The sequence below is a fragment of the Typopeltis vanoorti genome, chromosome 26, assembly GCF_054136105.1.
Source record: "Typopeltis vanoorti isolate ZY-2024b chromosome 26, IOZ_Tvanoo_1.0, whole genome shotgun sequence".
NCBI lineage: Eukaryota > Metazoa > Arthropoda > Arachnida > Uropygi > Thelyphonidae > Typopeltis > Typopeltis vanoorti.
Window position 1 is genome coordinate 5,051,769 of NC_143574.1, and position 8,531 is coordinate 5,060,299.

At 37.2% G+C, this 8,531-nt stretch overlaps 1 protein-coding gene across 4 annotated transcripts in view; it reads left to right on the forward strand.

Moving 5' to 3' along the window:
- The window catches only part of LOC150092284 (tyrosine-protein phosphatase Lar-like), a 1,042,795-nt gene that overhangs the window by 101,299 nt on the left and 932,965 nt on the right, over positions 1-8,531 (forward strand). For all 4 annotated transcript variants that reach the window (XM_090415047.1, XM_090415048.1, XM_090415049.1 and 1 more), the window contains exon 2: positions 5,397-5,466. The gene's annotated coding sequence lies outside the window, so the exon portion shown is untranslated. The remainder of the gene's footprint in view (positions 1-5,396; positions 5,467-8,531) is intronic.

Genomic DNA, 8,531 nt, shown 5'->3' on the forward strand with positions numbered 1-8,531 from the left:
TCACTGTTCCATTTTTATTAAAATCTGTAACGCAACTTTCCGATGAGGTCTCCACGAACATTAACTTAACTTTTCCGATGACTATGGTTATAAAGTGATTTATAACCTGACCATCAAGACGAATGTCTTACACTTGATGCTTAGCTGTCCTTTTGGTGCCGTATGTCGGTATCAGTAGAATTAAGTGCAGAAGGCAGAGGCCCCCTCCCTCCCCACCCCAAGTAATTTTTGTTCAACTCGCCTGTAGATGCAAAGTGAAACTTTAGGAAGAGTAGGGTCGCAACTTTCACTGCTTTGGGCGGAGGCTTGTCAGTTTACATGGGTGGAATGTGGCATTGCTGAAGGCGGTTTCCAGTTGCCATGCGGAGACGTAAGAGAGTGAAGGTCGATAGTATTATGTTCGTATATCTCATCCTCTCCTTTGCGCATGCGCAATATTTGCCATTAACCGTCTAGGAAGTTACATGTTTCCCTTTTCTTGCAACAATCTTATATATGGATTTGCTGCTCCCGAACAAGGAAAACAGTGTTGGCTGTTAATTATGTTTCTTATTTTACTTATACATTCTTGAGGAATTGATGACTCCTACAGAATTGACTTTTGTATCACCGAAAATAGCGTATAGTTGAAGTTCAAAATCTTTTTTTAAAAGATGTTCAACTTCACATCAGTGCTGTTTGCACACTCTCCCTCGATGAGTCTTTGGACTCCCTGGAGGTGTCAAATAATAATAATATTGGTACGAAGTGTTCATATTTCTTTTATGATAGTATGTATTGTCTTCTGTATATTCTGCATTTTCAGTTATGAATAATAAAATGTGGAATTATTTATTAAATTTATATTAGTTTTTTATAAATTTATTTATCCTTTCCTTGGGATGAATGACTTGTAAATGTTTAATTGTAGACGAACCTCATCTACCACCAACTTGCTTATTAGAGATCTGAAATCTCGCCTGGAGATGGGGAAGTTCCTTGTTTGGTTTTTGGATTACTAAACTAAACTTTGTTTATTATTAACTACGTTGCACATAAACAGTTCAGAGACGATTTTTGATCAGAATTTGAAAATAATATTTTTACTGTTTTCTAAAAATTGATTCTAATAATTCGCAATAACTTTAGAACCTAAACTGCTAATATAATTAGTGTTCAGCTCACGAGAATAAAAGTACATTCCATTTACTAGTCAAAACAATTGAAGATTCTGCCTATTTCATATATATATATATTGATATATATATATATATTGACTTACTTCCACGTTGCCAGTTGATACCAAACAAGTAGTATGACATCTTGTACACACCATATAAAATTTATTTTTATTCTGGAGTTCATATGAAGTCTTTCTGACGAAAGATCAGAGGAAATTATTTAATTTTTTATTTTATGTTTAGCCCATACACGAGAGGTTGGTTGATCAACCTTATAGTATCTTAGTACCGAGTATTGGTAGAGAGTTGGGAAAAGAGGAACTTGTTCATATTTGATTTAAATGACTGTATGTTGTATTCCTTTGGGAAGACACTCGTGGGAAGACTCTTGCACAGTATAGCAGTTGCAGGGATGAGGGAAAAAAACGATCTGTGGATTTCAAGGTGCACTGTGAAGGGATGTTGAGCAGCAGTTGCACGTGTTCCAACGAGCGTAGTACTAAGTGGGGGAATTATTGATGCTATTTCAGATAAACATTTCCCCTGGAAATATTTGTAGAATACACATATTGTGGAAATCAATCGTCTGTGCGAAAGTGGGGGGGGAGTGAGTTGGTAAGAGATGGGTCATTAATAAGTCTAATTGCTCTTCTGTGTATTGAGTCAAGCATTTTGAGAGAGCTTTTTGGGGGGATAAGGGGCACCCCAGAGCAGTATTCAATAGCTGGGAGGATTTGTGATTTTTATAAGGTTAACAGCTGTTCAGGAGTGAAGTAACGCCTGAGCGAAATAGAAGCCTAGTTTTTTAGAAGCTGAGGATGCAGTGGTTGTGATGTGTTTATGCCAGGTGAGGCTTGATGTCAGGGTAGTTCTAAGAAGAGAGATCTCAAATTGTCTGGAAATTTCGGTGTTGTGAAAAATAATATTGAGAGGAAATGGTTCTTTTTTATGAGAAATAACACAGTACTGGATTTTATTAGCATTGAAATTGACCAGGTTATCTGAACCCCATTGGAGGATGGCTTGGAGATCAGAATTGAGGGCGGTGGTGGTTGATATTCTGTAGGCCCAGGGTGAGGTGAGTTGTGTAGAGTAAAGCTTATCAAATGAAAAGGGAGGAGTGCAATGTGCTTCAATCCACAAAACTGTGTCTTGGGTTGGAGGTCAGTTGAAGTAGGTCATTGATATATATAGCAAGAAGAGGGTTGGTGAGAGGACAGAATCTTGTGGAATCCCGGAATTAGTTCAGTGGTGAGAAGATAAGGAACCATCCACCATTACACATGGTGTTCGTCCAGACAGAAAGCTGGCAATCCAACTACAGAAGTCTTGAGACAGATCAAACGATGGCAGCTTGCTTAGTAAATCCTTGTGCCAGATCCGGTCACACTCCTCGGAGATATCAAGTGCAACCACTTGAGATTCGCCAAACTTCTCCATGACATTTATGGGTGACATATATGAGCAGATCTTCTGTTGATCGGCAGCGATGGAATCCATACTGGCGGTCGTTTATTAGGTTGGGTTCCTTCAAGGTAGTGTAGGAGTTGGGAATTGATAATTTTTTCCATTACTTTAGACAGGACTGGGATGAGCGAGATTGGGTGTTAGTTGGATGGCAGTGACTTGTTGTCCTTGGGAATGGGTTGAATATATGCCAATTTCCAGCTGTGGGATAGCTGCCAGTGGAGTAAGACAGTTTATACAGGCGACATAGGATAGGAGTTAGTTCAAAGTATGCAACAAACTTTTCTTGGTATCGGAGAAAGTGAATACGAGGAGGTCGGCTTTATGGTTTAATTTAACAATCGTACTACCTGGATGTGTGGGAGTTGCACTGATGTAGCTAGAGCTTTTGCCGCTCGGGGCAGTCCCTGAGTTTGTCGTCCCTCTCAATACACCAAAAATACTACAAAAAGTCAAAACGACGTATACGGAAATAAATTAAAACACTACGTTTATTTTTGAAGTAAAACTTTAATTTCAACATTCTAAAATGTTATTTTTCTTGCTTTTCTGTTAGAAAAATCGTCGATGACATTGTAGAAGTCTATTTCATAGTAATGTAGATAATTCTTAATTAATTTGATTTAGAAAAACTCCTCTCACAACTAGCAACACTTACAGCAATTGCGAGGAAAATTCGCAGTCGTATTACAATATTTGGAAATGAGTTCTCGAGACTGTATTTTAGAATGAAAACTGCAAAAGTTCAAAGTGTCGCCCTGAGCGGACCGTCCCCTCCGCTCCTCCCTATGCCTCTGGGGAGCTGGAAGTGTTGGAGGATAGAAGTCGCACAGAAATAAATTTGGCAAGAGAGCAAAAAGCAACCCATAATGGATTTGCAGCAATTAGAAATCAGTCATATAGTGTAGGTTATAACTCTCAGCTGTATGCCAGCTCGTGCGCATCAATAACTGTCATTATAGCTGAATGATGAAGTAATTCTGCCATAAAATTATAGGTAAACATTTAGCCTTCATATAATTTTATGGCGAACGGTCGAAAAATTTCTAGATGACATTACTATTACTTTTATTCAGTTATAATGAAGAATTTTACCACACACCTTCTGGTAAAATATCGCTTATTTCCTTCTTTTTCTTTTGGAATAAAAAAAAAAAGAAGAATAAACGAATGCTTTGAAAATAGTAACTCATATTACAATTGTGCTAACAAATACCTTGTGCGTACAGGTTTGCCGTAGGATCATGGATGTAAGCTTTACATCCTTTCCATTTCTAAGATTTTAGGCTCGTTTCCTAGTGAAAACACGTAATTAAGTTTCTCCAGAAATGATTAGACTACGAATGAAGTGATTTTGATGACCGGATGTTTATGAAATGCATTATCGAGCAGTTTTTAAGTTCTATTAAAATTGAAGATTAATAACTTCTATGTAACTATGGGATGCCTCAAGAATAACTCCACTGCGACGATACATATACGGAGCTCCACTTAGGCACTGGTGATTTTAGTTATGCCCAGTTAAGTAATCTCACATCCTTGCACTGGTCTGTTCTTGTTGTTACTATTATATGTTGTCATATCATAATACTGGACGCCAGTATTATGATATGAACGATTCCTAAGTTCTATATTCCATTATTTATTTATACATTTTACGAAAGTATGACGTTTCGTCTGCGTGCGTGTGTACACATCCACACAGTTAGTCCTAGACTTACTACCACTCTTACGACGACTATTCTATTAACACGTTCACCAAACACCACCCCACTTCTGCATCCCATGGTCCAGGAATTCTGTTGAATTCTGTGGGAGAAGAGCCCTCAAATGGAGGGCTTATAGAGCCAGAAGAACAAGAGAAAAAAAAATGACCGAGTTATTTGCTTCTGTTAGTATTTCGGTGGTTTCAAGAAGTGGATTCCAACATGGAGATATTTAGCAAAGTAGAAGAATAACAAGCTGCAATTACTTGCTAAGAAAAAATGACGTAGAAAAGGAAACTTATACAGACTAAGTTGGACTTGATGCACAGAAGCACGAAGTCCACTCTGTCATTCCACTCCCTGAAGATGAGTCGACCTCCCACAAGTTAAGCATCTGGTGAATGAATCATCCTCAAAATGGTTTGTTGCAATTCTTGAATTTCAAGTATTTAGTGTTGATTACCTTGCGGCTTTTGATGAATTGTCCAATTCATAAGGCTTTGAATAATTACTCTTGATGTTTGCATTTTTATCTGATTATTTTACTGGCAAGTGCATAGACGCACTTACCAATAATGTACAAATGTAACAAAACCGACCTACACATTTGGCGAATCAGGTATCGATGGTTAACATATCTTTATATATATAGCGATTTTCAACTTATGATGGTATCGTCGGAACTGAACCCCGTCATAAGTCGAGGACTGATTATTTATGACTCTGTCCGCCCCCAAGACCGGCTGACTTGGCTATGGCTGAGGTAAAGGACGATAAAGCTGTGGTTGAAGGGCCGAAGAAATAAAAGAAAACATCTTCCATTATTTATGAATGAAGCCATGACGCGACGCAAGTTAAGAATAGCAAGAAGTCACGATACATAACACACATACCATTCTTGGATACTAACGTTAGCCAGCGTAGGCCTTTGGATTTCATGAATATGATCAAATACTATGTGGGTGTGGCGTAAATTTAGAGGTGCTAAAAGGAAATTAGAATATTTGCATACTTGTTACAAAACCGGTCTTTATGATTATAGCTGATTTATTTTTTATTTTAGGCTTTCTTGTTGAAGCAATAGATCAATAACTGCTCAGATCATTACTTCTGCAGTCCTAGAGGCAAACAAGGTAAGACGTATGCAAAGTTTTATTTGTTTTCGTTTATTCTTGCTGCTTTAAACGAAATATATATTATCACTATTAAAATAAATTCGCACTTATCATTGCGCATTTAATTAAAGCCGGTTTCTAAAACTCGAAATTAAGTTTTATCCAGAATTGAGCACCCAAATCATCCCCATTTCGTCTATGCAGTTCAGAATCCAATCCACTGAAATTACTATCTAGGAGTGCATAGTAACGTGGAGAACTGCTTTGTACAGCATCGATTATTTTGTCTCACTACCTGTGACATATTCCCCCCACCGAAACTGCATGTAGAAAAAAAGGAATATAAAGCATTCCCCCCCCCCCATAAAAAATAAAATGCTCGAGATTAACAATTTTAGGAAGTATGTTTACTCCAGACCGGATGCTCTTTAATTAGTGTGCATCACTTCTGGATAGCCACCAAATGTATGCCATTGAAGGTCAAAATGAAATGTGTAAGCTGAAGCTGCCATCTGTATCTTCATTTAAACGTTTACACATATTGATATATGTTTTGGACATATTCGAATCTTTCGCCATCAGTAATTGGAACTCTTTCGCCATCAGTAATTGGAACCCTTTCGCCATCAGTAATGGATAATTATATTAAAAGATAAAGCTTTCAAGGGATGGGAAAAAGAAAAGCTTCAGTTTACGGTTGAAATATGTTACAATTCGAGTGTTAAGCCATCAAACAAATTATCCGAGGTTGATGGATCCTGGCTGACGTCACGTCTTTTATCTGACCGAACTAAAAAGTTGGGTCAGATAAAAGAAACATGCTTAATTAATATAAATTAATTAAACATGTTTCGATTAATGTTGTCATTAGTAAATACGTATTTTACAACACTAGAAAGATTATGGTACCTTTTGGACTAACCGAGAAAATCTGGCTTAAAACACTGATTTCGCATGGCATCGAAATGATGTATTTATTTATTTATTTTTTTAAATATTGACCAATGCGCTTTCGCCACGCGACAAAGAGCATCGTGTAACGAGTGAAAGGGTCCCTAAATTGTTTTTATAAGACACGATTTCGCAGCTGTTTCTTCCATGCGGTCTCTTAAAGCAAATTTTACCGAATTTAGGTCAAAGTGCTTATCAACTTTTAGATGGAATTAATGCCGTTCATTTTAGAAGCGTGTTCTGTAATAGATGAACAAGAGCTGCAAAGTATATAATAAATTCACATCACTTGTGACTACAACGAACCAAGGACATACACACGCAGCGTAAGGTACGAAATTATTTTTATGCATGTCAAGTGGCAGCCAGTCCTTTAAGACGACCTTTAATTACAATAAAAACATTTGTTCGATTCTGCTATCTAAAAGAATGCGACATTTTGATATTGTTAGCAGTGGAAAATGTATGAGAGGAGTGCGCAAAGAATTCCATGCGTGTGGCATTTTTAAACTTATATTTTTTGTGCTATTAATGTGCAGTATATATATAGTATGACAAAGAAAACCAACGATTTTTTCTTTCTTTTTTTTTGATATTAGAAAATGCCCTTTTTCACATGGAAACATAATATATCTGTCTGCCACTGGGTATCTTGATTGTTCGTTTTTTTGCAGTACAAGAAGTCATAGGTGGATGAGGAAGTCCGAAGAAAGAAAAATAACTTCATCTGAATCCGATTAAGGATGGTATCCTAAAGTAGCTTCTTTTCAATATGACAGGGACACAGTTATATAATAGTTATAAACGCCTTCTTGCACATCTTTGTTATAGTTTCTTTGCTGCATAACAAAACCAATTATTGCCGTTTTCTTTCAAGAGTCGACCTGTACTGTATATTCCTGTCAAATAAATAAATAAAATAAAAATAGCTCTCATCAGCTTTGTATATACGGACTCCTTCAACTCTTGCTAACAAGAACAGTTAAACCAGCCTCATTATACACTATCCGATCAAAAGTATCCGGACACCTACTCGAAACTGTAATCAGACTTTCCAGTAGTGAACATTAATACGGGGTGGGCTCACCCTTTGCTTTCTGTGACTGCCAGTGTGTGTCGGAACGTCTCTGGAGCTATAGCCCATTCTATAGCTGTAGCCAGAGCAGTTCGCGATGTGGGTCGTTGGGATCTGAGCGAAGTGACGTTCTAATTCATCCCAAAGGTGTTTATGGGGCTCAGGTCAGGGCTCTGGGCCGTCCAGTCTGTTTCTGGAATGTTATTGTCCACAGACCTTGCTTTATGGCAGCTAGCATTGCCATGCTGATACAGACACTAGTCACTGAATTGATCTTCTACCGTGGACAGTACGCAACGGGTCAAAATGTCCTTGTACCCTTCCGCATTTAGATTTTCGTGTAGTGTTCCACGTCCATTCCATGAAAAACACCCCCGTTTGTCAATATGTCTGTTGTTTTTTCCACTATTATGATCAGTGGTGGATTGCCTTAATGGGTAATCCACCACTGGATTACCTATGGGGCTCAAGCTTTGGGGTTGGGGCAAGCCAAGACATTTTCCTATAGTGTTTTAAAATAAATTAATGTTTTCAGTAAACATAATAAAAATCTTGATTATTTGAAGCGAAAATTTTTTTTCCAAACAATTATTACGTTTTTATACGTATTTTGAACAGCGCGCGCTCTCTACGCTTTTAAATAATGCCGCAATACGAATGTTGGCGCTAGTTGGCAAGCTTCGTATTTTGAACAGCGCGCGCTATCTACGCTTTAAATTAAACCGCATTACCAATGTCGACGCACGGCATTGTTGACAGCTTCGAGGTCGCGAAAACTGATTGCATTGCCGAGATAGGAAGTTTCGCCTGGTTGCTCCTTGTAAAATTGTAAAAAAAAAAAAAAAAAAAAAAAAAACTGATAAAAAAAAATAAAGAAAAAGTTTTATTCTTTATCATCCTTTAACAAGCAGAAAAATCCAGTTCAAAAAATTTAAAAGTACAAAATTTAATTTATTTGTCACCTAACTTATTTATTTTTTTATTATTTTTTTGGGCTGCTGTAAAAAAAAAAAAAAAAAAAAAAAAAAAAAAAAAAAAAAAAAAAAAAATTGCGTGC